The sequence below is a fragment of the Castanea sativa genome, chromosome 5 (assembly GCF_040712315.1).
Source record: "Castanea sativa cultivar Marrone di Chiusa Pesio chromosome 5, ASM4071231v1".
Lineage (NCBI taxonomy): Eukaryota > Viridiplantae > Streptophyta > Magnoliopsida > Fagales > Fagaceae > Castanea > Castanea sativa.
The window spans coordinates 65140610-65152967 of NC_134017.1; positions in this window are offsets into that span (position 1 = coordinate 65140610).

Consider the following 12358-nt stretch of genomic DNA (forward strand, 5'->3'; position numbering starts at 1 on the left):
GATACACCTTCCACAACAACAGAAAACTGATTCAGCTAATGAAGAATCCAAACGTACTTCTACTTATGTTGATTTCAATTTGCATGACTGGCAGACTCACAAGTCAAAGGTATCCACTGACTGCTGGAATAGAAAACAAATTTGAGTATACTGTCAAGCATGGAAATAGAGTTACTATTCAAGTTGAAAAACAATGATGATACAGCTGTATGGTGACATTTTCCATGGCATTGGTTGTACCGATCTTTACAAGTTCATTTATGATGTCTTCTCTACCTAGGTCATCAATATTTTTTTTTTACTTGGAATGACCAAGCTGCAACTTGTAATGTTCTTCGCTAGTGCTCAGTGTATAAGAAGCAGCGTCTAAGCTTTGTAGGACCGTTGGATTCAGGTCTAAGATGAGCGCCATACTCACTCTTCACATAAATCCTTTTTAATGGAAATGGCTAGTGGTATGCCTTTGAGACTCACTCAAAACAATAAACTCATGGACAAGGAACTAACCCTTCATTCTCGACAATCGAAAAGTCTTTTATCGCTTATTTAATGGGAAAATTTGAAAATATACGAAAAGGGGAAGGGGCCGGTGGGGGTGGAAGCAAAAGTCTACACTTGAATATGATGTATGTATAGTGGGGAACTAATTTTAACTGAGGGAATACATGTGGTTCATTGAGGTTAGGTTGAAACTTTGTTGATACTTTCATTTGGATATGCTTAGATCACTAGCATCCGGAGATGCCAAAAAAAAAAAAAAACCTTATTTTACATATTTAAACATTACTTTATCTATTTTACCAACATATTTTACAACTCACCATACATTCTAGTTTTTATTTTTACATATATCTCAATAAAATAATATAACTATTAAATAAAATAATATAAACACCTTTATGAGAGAGATGAGAGAGATGAAAAGGAGACAAGAAAGGGGCAGCCAAGAACAAAGTTTCTCTTCAAACTAGTCTAGAGAGAAACCCTTCAAACTTATCATATATCTTTTTTTCATATGTGAATTTTGAAAATCTAACCATTTAATTTCATGTTCCTTATTTTCTTAACATGTATATCAAATTTCGTTCAAATCGGATTTATTTACTATTTGATCAAATGAACTTATTTTTAATACACAATTGTAGATTACAAAAACTTGAAATTTTAACATTTGTTTGATGAGATAGCAATTGATCTTTGATCTTTTTGAAATTTTGCAAGCATGAAGGATATAATAAGTATCCGTTTGGATACAAATTATTGCGTTTACATTTGGCATGTTCACGTTTCAGCTCTTTTTTTTTTTTTTTGTCCTGCGCAGCTTTGCAGCTTTTAAGGGACAAAGGCTACTATTCATGCACTGTGCATGAACAGTAGCCGCAATAGTGGACTTTTTAGCCACTTTTCAATGCATAAGTGTGTCCCGTGCACTGTTCACGGGACCTATAGACTTCACTTTTCAGCCAATTTTTTATTAAAAATGAGTCTCACAGCACTATTCACACATTTAAAAAAAAAATTGTTATAGTGTTTTCAGTTTTCAGCAATATGTTCTATCTAAACAGACCCTAAGAACATGCCATTCAATGATTAGATTTTCAAATTTCACACTCAATATATGATAAGTTAGTTAGAGAGAAACTTTATTCGACTGCCACTAGGGGTGTGCATGGGTCGGGTTGAAAGAATTTTTTGTCCCAACCCACCGTGGTGGGTCAAAAAAATTCAATCCAACCCAACCCATCACATAAATCCAACCCAAACCAACCCACATAGGTCAGGTTGGGTCGAGTTGAACCCATGGGCTGGACAAATTGTTTTTTATTATTATTATTAAATTGAGTAGAAAAAAAAATATAAATATATTAAAAAAACTCAAAGATTAGTATCAATGTAACTCCTTAAAGGCAAACAACACTAATGACTAAACAACAATAGTAATTTACTAGGGTTTGTCTAAACTAATTGGTTTTTATATAGAATAAGAAGAGCTAGTTATGAGAGAAGGAAACATGGGAAATTGAGAAGCAAAAAAATAATTTAAAAAGCCAAGCAACTGCTATAGTGAGGTTATATTTATACAACCTCATTGTAGTTGGGTTGCAAATTTTTTTAGATACAGCAACTCAACTGGAACTTGTTTTAGTAGATTTGGTGGGAAAAACAGCAACTTGGAGGGTTTTATACCCCAATGCTAATGCTCTTATAAAGTTCAAAAAGACATCTAAGATTCACCTTTAGGCAGTAAGGATGGTTTTTGGATGCTATTTTTTAAAGTGATGGTAACCTTGAGTAGTGCATTTCATGGGAGGTTGAGGTAATCTAGTTTGATGCAAATTTGGGTATATTGGTTTGCCAAATTACCCTTAATTTGTTTCTCCAAAGAAATTGGTCCCTCGTAAAGTTGCTAAATTTAACGGATTATGTCAGTCATTAAATGATGGCAAACAAACAATAAATGGTTAGGGACATTTTGACTGAAGAATTATGGTAATATAGCAAGTTTTTGGAGTCATCTTTGCAGATCTAATTGGCTTGCATATGAGCCACTCATGGCCATGGGTACTGCAACAGCTCAAGAGTCAAGCCTACTTTGCAAGCTTTTTATTGGGACCTAGAAAAAGACCCTCCTTTTCATGGCATTCCTTTCTCTTGGGTGTCTCATTTTAGAGTCGTACATTTTTTTGGGGCACTGGATGAAGATTAAGACAAAAGAATGGGTATAATAATATTTGGGCCTGATATTTATGTATGGGCTTCCCCTATATTGGGCGTAGAAAACAAAAAGAGAATTAACATGCTTTTAAAAGTTCACCCTTTAAAAAAAAAAAGAACAAAGTTTCTATCTTTATATTGAATGTGAATTTTGAAAATCTAACCGTTAGATTGCATGTTCTTATTACATTCTTAATGCTTACAAAATTTCAAGAAGATTTAAGATCAATTGCTATGTCATCAAATAAATGTTATAATTTCAAGTTTTTGTGATTTAAAGTTGTATATAAAAAATAAGTTAATTAATCAAATAGTAAATAGTATCCAATTTGAACGAAATTTGATACGTATGTTAAGAACATAAGGAACATGAAACTCAACGGTTAGATTCCAAAATTCACACCCAAAAAAGAAATATATGAGAAGTTTGAAGAGTTTCTCTCCAAACTAGTTTGGAGAGAAACTTTGTTCAGAAAAAAATCATTTTAGAGGACATACACTTTTGGAACAAATGCAAGTGAGATTTTTGTCGAGTCACTATTGTTAGCTTCTTTTAGTAAACGCAGTTATATAATAGCATGTTATGCCATCAGAGATGTAGTATCATTGAACTTGTAATGTCTTATTTCTTCCCCATGCACTACAAAAAAAAGGTTCTATAGCCGCGTTTTTAAAACGTGGCCATAGAACGATTTGGTCTATAGTCGCGTTTTTTTTGGCCATGTTTTTACCCATGGCCTAAAATACGTAACTATAGGCTTGAGGGGTCTATGGCCACATTTTTATAGCCGTGGATATAGGCCAGGACCAATGGCCACGTTTTTATAAAATGTGGCTATAGGACATACTCTAGCCACGGTTTGAAAACCGCTGCTATAGGGTCAATCTATAGCCGCGTTTAAAATGTGGCTATAGATCAAATGTTGATTGCCAGGAAGAAAGATTAGCTGCGTTCAAAACGCGGCCATAATTGTGAGCTAAAGCTGCGTTTTTAAAAACGCGGCTTTATTCCATTACTATGGCCATGTTTTCAAAACGCAGATTCAGCCCATTACTATGGCCGCATTTTACCTGAGAGTTCAACAAAGAGTGGAGCGAATGAAAGCAAGTCTTGTAGGATTCATCACATGCAATGGCTTAAATGGCCCTTCAGAATCCCACCTATTCATAACACCAAAACTAAGTTAATTTAAAATTTCAAGTTGTAATTTCTTTCATTTTCCCTTTTTTTTCTCACCAACCAAACAGAGGATTAAAAAAAAAAAAAAAAGAGGAAATAAAAAGGCTAACTAGGTTTCGGCAGTGGAGGCAAATTGTTTGGGGTGTACTCAATTTACCCTATAATCCACAACACCCAAACCCATCAACCACCATGTCTAATGTCAGCCAATCACAATGATTGGACCCACCAATAAATCACAAACCAAACCACGAAGCAAGCCACAAACCAAACCCAAATCGGAACCACCAACCACCGCCACCCTGACCCAAATTGGAACTACGACCCAACAAAAATTAACCCATGAAACCCACGAACTTAGAACAAACACCGTGGCCACTCCTAATACATACAATTTACCCTCCATCTCCATTTTAATTGATTTTTAGAACCTGTGGGTATAAGAGTGTATATGAAATTATATCATTTAAAATTTAAAATTAAGTGTTAATATATGCTTTTAGATTTATATTTATTTACTTTGAATCAAGAAATGAATTCATTTCAAATTAAATTATTTCTAATTTCTTGATGTATTCTTGCAATAGTTATGGTCAATATTTAGATGCTTAACCTCCTATTATCTATTAAAGCTATGAATGAATTATGAACAATGCCATTGGATGAGACCACGTAAAAGCAATGACACGATTGAGAGAGAGACTCTAGCAGTTGGGTTAATTGGAACCGACAAGTCACAAGTGGACTATGGTCCAATTAAAATGTAAATTTTCACAAAATAAAGAAAATTATTGAATTATACATCACTTTTAACAACACGTTTTACTAATTAGAACACATTGAGATTGAATTCAGTAACATATTACATATATACATACTAAATTCTCACACATATGAAATCAGCTGGGTTTAATTATGTGAATTTTATCTCGGTTACTTTGTTATAGTAGAAAATAACATTCTAAACAAAACTTCAGACAACCCAATTTTAACAAATAGAGAAATACTCCCTATAAGCTTCTCTTCCATTTAAGTGAAAATAAACTAAAAATCTTCGAAATGGGTTTTCAATTATGAGCAAGAAGAAAATCTAGAGTGAAAGAGAGGGAGGTCAAGCTTCCCAATTCTGGTTCATCTGTTCTACGAACCTACAAATTCCTTAATTTTTTTATTATTTGGATATAAGGAAGTGGTGCCTCAATTTTTAGCCAAACTATTTTCACCGTGGCCCACTCCTAATACATGCAATTTACCCAATCAACGAACCCCTCTCCCCCCTTAGAAATCCAAGACCAACGACAAAAGCCAAGTGCGAAAGAGGGAGAGAAAGAGACTTCGTTAGTTTTTTTTTTTTCCTACCTTGTTTTTGTCAAATCTAAAAAACAATAAATCGAAACCCTAAACCTAAAATCGAAACCCTAAACACAAAATCGAAACCCTAAACCCAAAAAACAAATACATAGAAATCTGATTGTTTCTCGAGAAAAAAAAAATCGAGATCTAGAGGGAGAGAAAGGAGACTTATGAGGTGGTGGAGGTGGTGGAGGTGGGAGGCGTGGGAGCGATGGACGACTGGGCTTTGTCGGCGCCGGTGTGTAGGATCGGTGGTGAGTGTTAGTGGGAGTCACTTAGGGTTCGAAGGGAAGAGACAGAGAGTTTTTCTTTTTTTGGTGTTTGATATTTAGTGCCTTAAGGTTTTTTATTTATTATTATTTATACTTGGTGCTGAAGCCCCGTTTACATAAACGCAGCTTCAGGGATGACTATGGCCGCTTTTTTCAATAAACGCGGCTTCAGGACATATATTTAAAGAAAAAAACATTTTAGATGGGTCTAAAGCTGCATTTTAAAAACGCGGCTTCAGCACAACCCATTAAAACGCAGCTGGAACACACCTTCACGCGGCCACAGACCTTATCTTGGGCCGCGTTCAACGTACGCGGCTATACTTAACGTCTGAAGCTGCATTTTAGTGAAATGCGGCTCAAACAAGGGTCTTAGGCCGCATTTTTTCAAATGCGGCTGCAAAAAACGCGACCTAAGACCCGCGTGTTTTGTAGTGATGCAATATGAATTATTTTAGTTTCAAACTTGCATAAGCTAAAAAAATAAAGTTTTGAGGTGGCCATTGTTTGGCCAAGACTCCTTAGGTTTTACCCTATGACATGGGACAAAATGATGCATGATTTTATGCTGTGATAGTAACAATGAATGAGGGTGATGGTTGTTAATCTTAGCATAAAGTTTGTTGGTACCTACCCACAAAACAAAATCAACCACAAATTATCAAAATTGTAAAGGGAAAACTATATAAGATCAGATAAAGAAAAAGAAAGAAAAAAACTCACCTCAAAGACACTTCCCCAATTCGGCCTGTAATAGGGCGACTTCTATAGAGGTGGGGAGAAACCAAATGAAAATGTATATATAAATTAGTAGATTTTAAATCCAAAGGGGTGACATTGAATCTTGATGTGGAGAGGAATAGTTGAAAGAGATAGCGTCAAAGTTCAAAATAGGGCTGAAAACAGTGAATTAAATTTAATGCAAAAGTGTGTGTGTATATATATATGAGAGAGAGAGAGAGAGAGAGAGAGAGAGAGAGAGAGAGAGATTTGTCATTTTGTGTTTGGTGGGGAGACGGATAATCTCTACTACTCAATAGATAAGACCGAGACATTTTCTAGGATTATGGAGTTAGGTGTGGTAGAGCCTTTTCGGTTTTTGCAACTAATAACTCATTTGACACAAAAATTTAAAAGGTTAAATTGGACATATTGTATAAAATTAGATTTTTTTTTTTAATTTGGCTTTTATCTGCTTAATCATGATAAATGCATGTAAGGCCCTTTTATCACCATTGAAAAAAATTGAGAGATTGTCAAAAAATTTCGCAATTTAATTGGATCTGATAGGCCAAGAATGTATTGACCTATTTGGTAAATTAATCAATTCATTAGCCAAGTGAATTAATTAGATTTAATTGCATGCAATAAACATAATAGCACAAACAAATCACCAACTAAATTAAATGCAGCGAAAAATAAATTTGACAAGGGTGATTTGTTTACGAATGAGGAAAACCATCGAAGCAAAACCCCACCAAGTGAATTTAAGGTCATCACTCTCGAGATTCCACTATTATCAAAACAAGCGGTTACAAGTAAAAGAAATCCTAGTACCTAATACCAACCTACAGTTGAACTTTTACCCCAATACTCAATTGGACTTGTAATGTAGTGACAATCTCTCATTTCAATGCACGGCTCCCAGCACGTGACCAACCAATCGATACACGGATCCAAGCACGTGACTAACACACCAACTTGAGAAAGATGTTGGCTGCAAAGTTCTTCAATTCATCCAAACGATGAAGATCAAGAAGTTCCTTGATATAAAACCCTTGGCGCAAAGACGTAACAGCTTCTACAAGGAATATGATAAACTAAGGCAAATTTTATCTCCGATCACAATTTGCATGCACAATCAATTTGCATTGAATTGCATCATTTTGCATCACCTTTGACGGCCCTTAAAATAATCCATATATATATCTAGGGTTGTGAGAAAATAAACCCTACACAAATATACTTGGATATGCGTGAAAACTAATTTGGAAATCTAAAATTCGTAATTTTCGACAGATACAGCTTCTGTCGAGCAGCTGTCGAGCATCAGTCATTAAACCTCGATTGATATGAATCTGTTGAGCTATCTGTCAAGATTTAATGAATATCACTTTTTCACTTGTTTCTTGGATAGATTTACATGTTTCAATACTAAACTTGAACTTTTGTTCCTTGAAGTACTAAACCACTCTAGATTTACCCAATTACAAGTAAAGTGCGTTTTGTCAAAGAATTAGCCAATTTACATAACATATGTCTCTAACAATATCCACATATGTCCTAATAGGATCTAAGACACCCAATCCCACTTTCACTCTAATTTTCTTATTAAAAGAATTAAAAAATTTATCCAATAATTTTAATACAATAATAATTTGAGGAAAAATATTCTTTAAATTACTATTTAGTGAAGTATTCTGTCTTAACCAAAGATGGTGAAAAAAAAAGTTGAAGTATTCTTTTTATCTATTTAACAAAGATGACAATATTTCAATTAAAAAATAATAATAATTTGAGTTTATTGAGATTGATAGAGTGATAATGAGTTGATATTACCTACCTAGGATAGTGTAATTATTGTGGTTCCACCTTTGGCACCAAAATTGAGGGAAAAATTTGGGATACATGAATTAAAATTATACTCTAATTGAAATATAATTTAGATTCAATTGGATTTTCTTTGTGCCTTGAATAATACAATAATATTTTTTGGATTCTTTTTTGAATTGAGAATTTTGATGAGATAGAGATGAAAATTGAGACACACACACACACACACACACACACACACACACACATATATATATAAAGTGTTCTTTGGCAAAGTTAGTTCTTTTATTAAATTATTTGCAGTTTGTAGGTCTCACCTTCCTTTTTGTTTTAGCTTTATTATAAAAAATTTAACTTTAAATTATTATTTTTTTTTAAAGTTAACTTTTAGTATTTTGCCATGCATTACACAAACTAGATTATAACCCATGTATATGCATGAATGCATTTAAAAATAAACACATTTTTTATCATAAAATATGCATAATTAATCAAATTATTAAAACAATAAACCTAATTAGATTCATATTAAAATTTCTACCTAAGTTTAATTATTAATTATGATTATTTTTATTCTAATAATTGATAAGATAAAATGTGTGGTGATTTTTATTGAATAAATATATGATTTTTTTTTAGTTTATTAATATTAGACTCAGTATTTTACACTCATTAATTAACTTGGCATAAAGATTAAAAAACTTAAGTGAACTCATGACACAAAATTAGCCCATAATTGAAATTTAATTTATAATGAACTTTAAAATTGCATCATGTATTTAAAATAACTAGCTTGTAACCCCATGCATATGCATGGATAAACTTAAAGATATACAACAAAATGCATGATATAATTCATATATATATATATATATATATATATATATAATTTAAATACTATTGATAGTCATTTTGATATTTTGTTAACTCTTTAAAAAATTTTGTAAGGATATTATTAGGTATAAAATGAAAATTGTCCATATTTATTTATTTATTATTGTGAAGAACTTTTTTTATTCATTTATTCTAGACTCTTTGGTTTTTCTACTTAATGACTCATTTGAATGAATATTTATAATGTAGTCCCACATTTGATACTAAAATTTAAAAATAAAACTATTTAAGAATAAATAATTTAGGACACATGGCGCAAAATTTAAACTCTAATTTGGAATTCTAATTTGAGTTTCTCTCAGCTTCACCTATTATTATATATATAGATAAAAGTTAAACCATGAATAAAAGTAAAATCAAAATCAAAGCTAAAAAGACAAATGAGAGAGAGAGAGAGAGAGAGAGAGAGAGAGAGAGAGAGAGAGGACAACATCCTTTTATTTGTTCACTAGCTTGTAACTCTTGTTTACTCGTAGGAACATTAAACAACAGTGATAAAAAAGAATGAAAATTAATAAAAATTAAATTTTTGAAGCTGCAAAATTCCTAAATTGACACAAACTCATTAGTGTTCCAAATAAGAGAATCAAAACTAAATGGGAAATTTGCAAAGAGAGAGAGAGATATGAACCTTAGTGAGAATGATAAAACAATGAAAGGAATAAACAAACAAATCCATAGACAAAAATTGAACATAAATAACTATTTAGAGAGAGAGAGAATGGACCTAAGGTAGAGAATGTTGGTGCAGTGAAGACAACAAACTTCTTTAAAACCTTTGAGTAATAACAAAGTTACTTGCTTTAATTTTTTTGTATAAAATTTCTTCAACAAATATTTCATGGTTTCCATTAAAGAGGAAGAATTCAATAGTTTATCTTTTGTGACAATCCAGTATCTCCATTACATCATTTATATAGTTTTTGATATAATCACTTTGGGTTTTGCATAGCATTTGTATAGTTTTTTATATAAATTCTTTTGGTTTTGCACTAACAACTTACTTGGCACAAAAATTAAAATTTTAAATGAGATGTGGCGTAAAATTAAAATCCAATTGAAATCTAATTAAATTTTCTTAACTTTGGCTTCAAATATATATATATATATATATATATTTATATATAGTATAAGTTCCACTAACAAATGGATTAAGATTATCTATATTACTAGTAGGTGGAATATAATGGCTTCTTCGGCAGAGAAGAAGAACAAGGGGAAAGCACCTGCACAGGGTTATCCTTTTATAATGCATGAAGGCGCATCTTCTAGGGTAAAACCTAGTAATGCAATATCCCTTCAGGAATTTGTCCCGGCAGAGGTGACATATTCCAGTGGTGACGTGGTAATTGCTTTGCAGGAAGTTTTGTCTAGAACACTATAGTTCCATAGTGGAGTTTACAGTGAATTACCAGACTCCATTAAATCCATTCAATCCATTCTTGACGACCTCCAAACTGCTTTTACTTTAAACCAGCGCACCCTTTTCCAAAAAACTATTCAAGGACTTGAAATCCATCTTGTTAACCTTACTGCTCAATATGAGGCCTCCACAAGCCACCTTGCTGACCTTACTGCTCAAAATGAGACCTATATTAACTACCTTGCTAACTTTGTTTCAAAAAATGAGGCTCATAGGAGCCATGCTAATAATCCAAATATTACCCTCTCTAGTCAACTATTTGGCTTCACTAGTCAACTCTTTGGCAAAGAGGAAATCCATTCAATGGATAAAAAGACTATAATGGGTACTGATTATGCTACATATATATATATATATATATATATATATATATATATATATATATATATATATATAAAATTGGGAAGATATACACGCGAAATGATATGTATAATAATTGAGGAGCAAAATAGGTGTCTACTCCTTGGTCGTAGAGCAGCATTACTTATGCTTTAGGGAGTTTATTTACCTTTAAAATATATGTATAATATTTATAAAATATAATTTTATACATATATTTTATTATTTTATAAAATATATGTATAAAATATTATTTTATTAGTTTAATTTAACTTTAAAATATTTTTGCACACCTTGACTTAAATCTTGTACACTCTGACGTAAATTAGTTTAGCTCAAAACTAAACAACAACACAAATCAGTCCCTCCCAAAACCAACCAACAACATAAATCACAAATCTCTCTCTCATGAATCTCTTTTCTCTATCAGAAGATTGGTATTTGTCATAAAGTTAGTGATTCTTCAAACATTTGATTGATTAAGTGGATGCATAATGTATTATTTACATATGTATGGATATGTGTGGCTCTTTGTCTTTGGGTTGATAATTAATACAATGCACATGAGTCGAGTTTTGAGAACCTATGTACAGGGAGGGAGCTCGTCGAAATCATACGGGCAAAAGATCTCACTGTGGTGTTTTTAGCGGAGACACTTATAGACGATGCAAGGCTAGAGGTTGATCATAGATGGGTTGTTCCAAGAGTGGGAAGAGGTTTAATTCGGAACCATAGTGGAGCTGTTATGGCCTCTTATGCAGAAAAATTAAATCAAGTTTACAAGGCAGAGGACATAGAAGCTTTGGCAGCACTGAAAGCATTACAGTTAGCGTATGACCTCGGCTTCCAAAATGCCATACTCGAAGGGGATTCGCTGGGTCTAATCCAAGCTTTGAAGGAAGAAGACCATAATCTGTCCTCATTGGGTTTATTGGTTGAGGATGTCATGTTGTTTGCAAATATTTTTGTAAGTTTGTCGTATTCTCACATTAAGAGAAATGGAAACAGTATAGCTCATAATCTAGCGAAACATGCTATACGCATACCAGATTTTCAATTATAGATGGAAGATGTTCCACCACATGTTGTTTTGTTTTTTCATTCAGATTTAGTTTGATTTTCAGTAATAAAATCACACAAGTTCATTCTCAAAAAAAAAAAAAATTAAAATATTTTTATAAACACAATGACAATTGCATTAAAAAAAAAAAAATTTATACAAACTTTACAAAATATAATTGTTACACCTATTCACATTTACAATAGATAATGATAACTCATAATGATGTCAAAATATAAAAACTTGTAAATGAAAATAGTCAAATGTCATATATTTGCATGATTTTATTATATATATATATAAATAACTTGATATATTCAAGTTCTCTTTTTATCAAATTTTATTTAATTTAAGTTTCTAATTGATCTTTCAAAAAAAATCCTAAATTGCCATTGCATGGTAGGCAAGATGTGGCCTTTTATAAAAAACGATGATTCATGCCTGGTAGACGTGCAACGAAGCTCTAGAAGTGTGGTAATGAATGTTAGAAATTGAACTTCGATGAAGCCCTTTTTAACGTTATGGGCCGATCTGGGGGCGAAGCGATAATTTGAGATGCCCAACTGCAC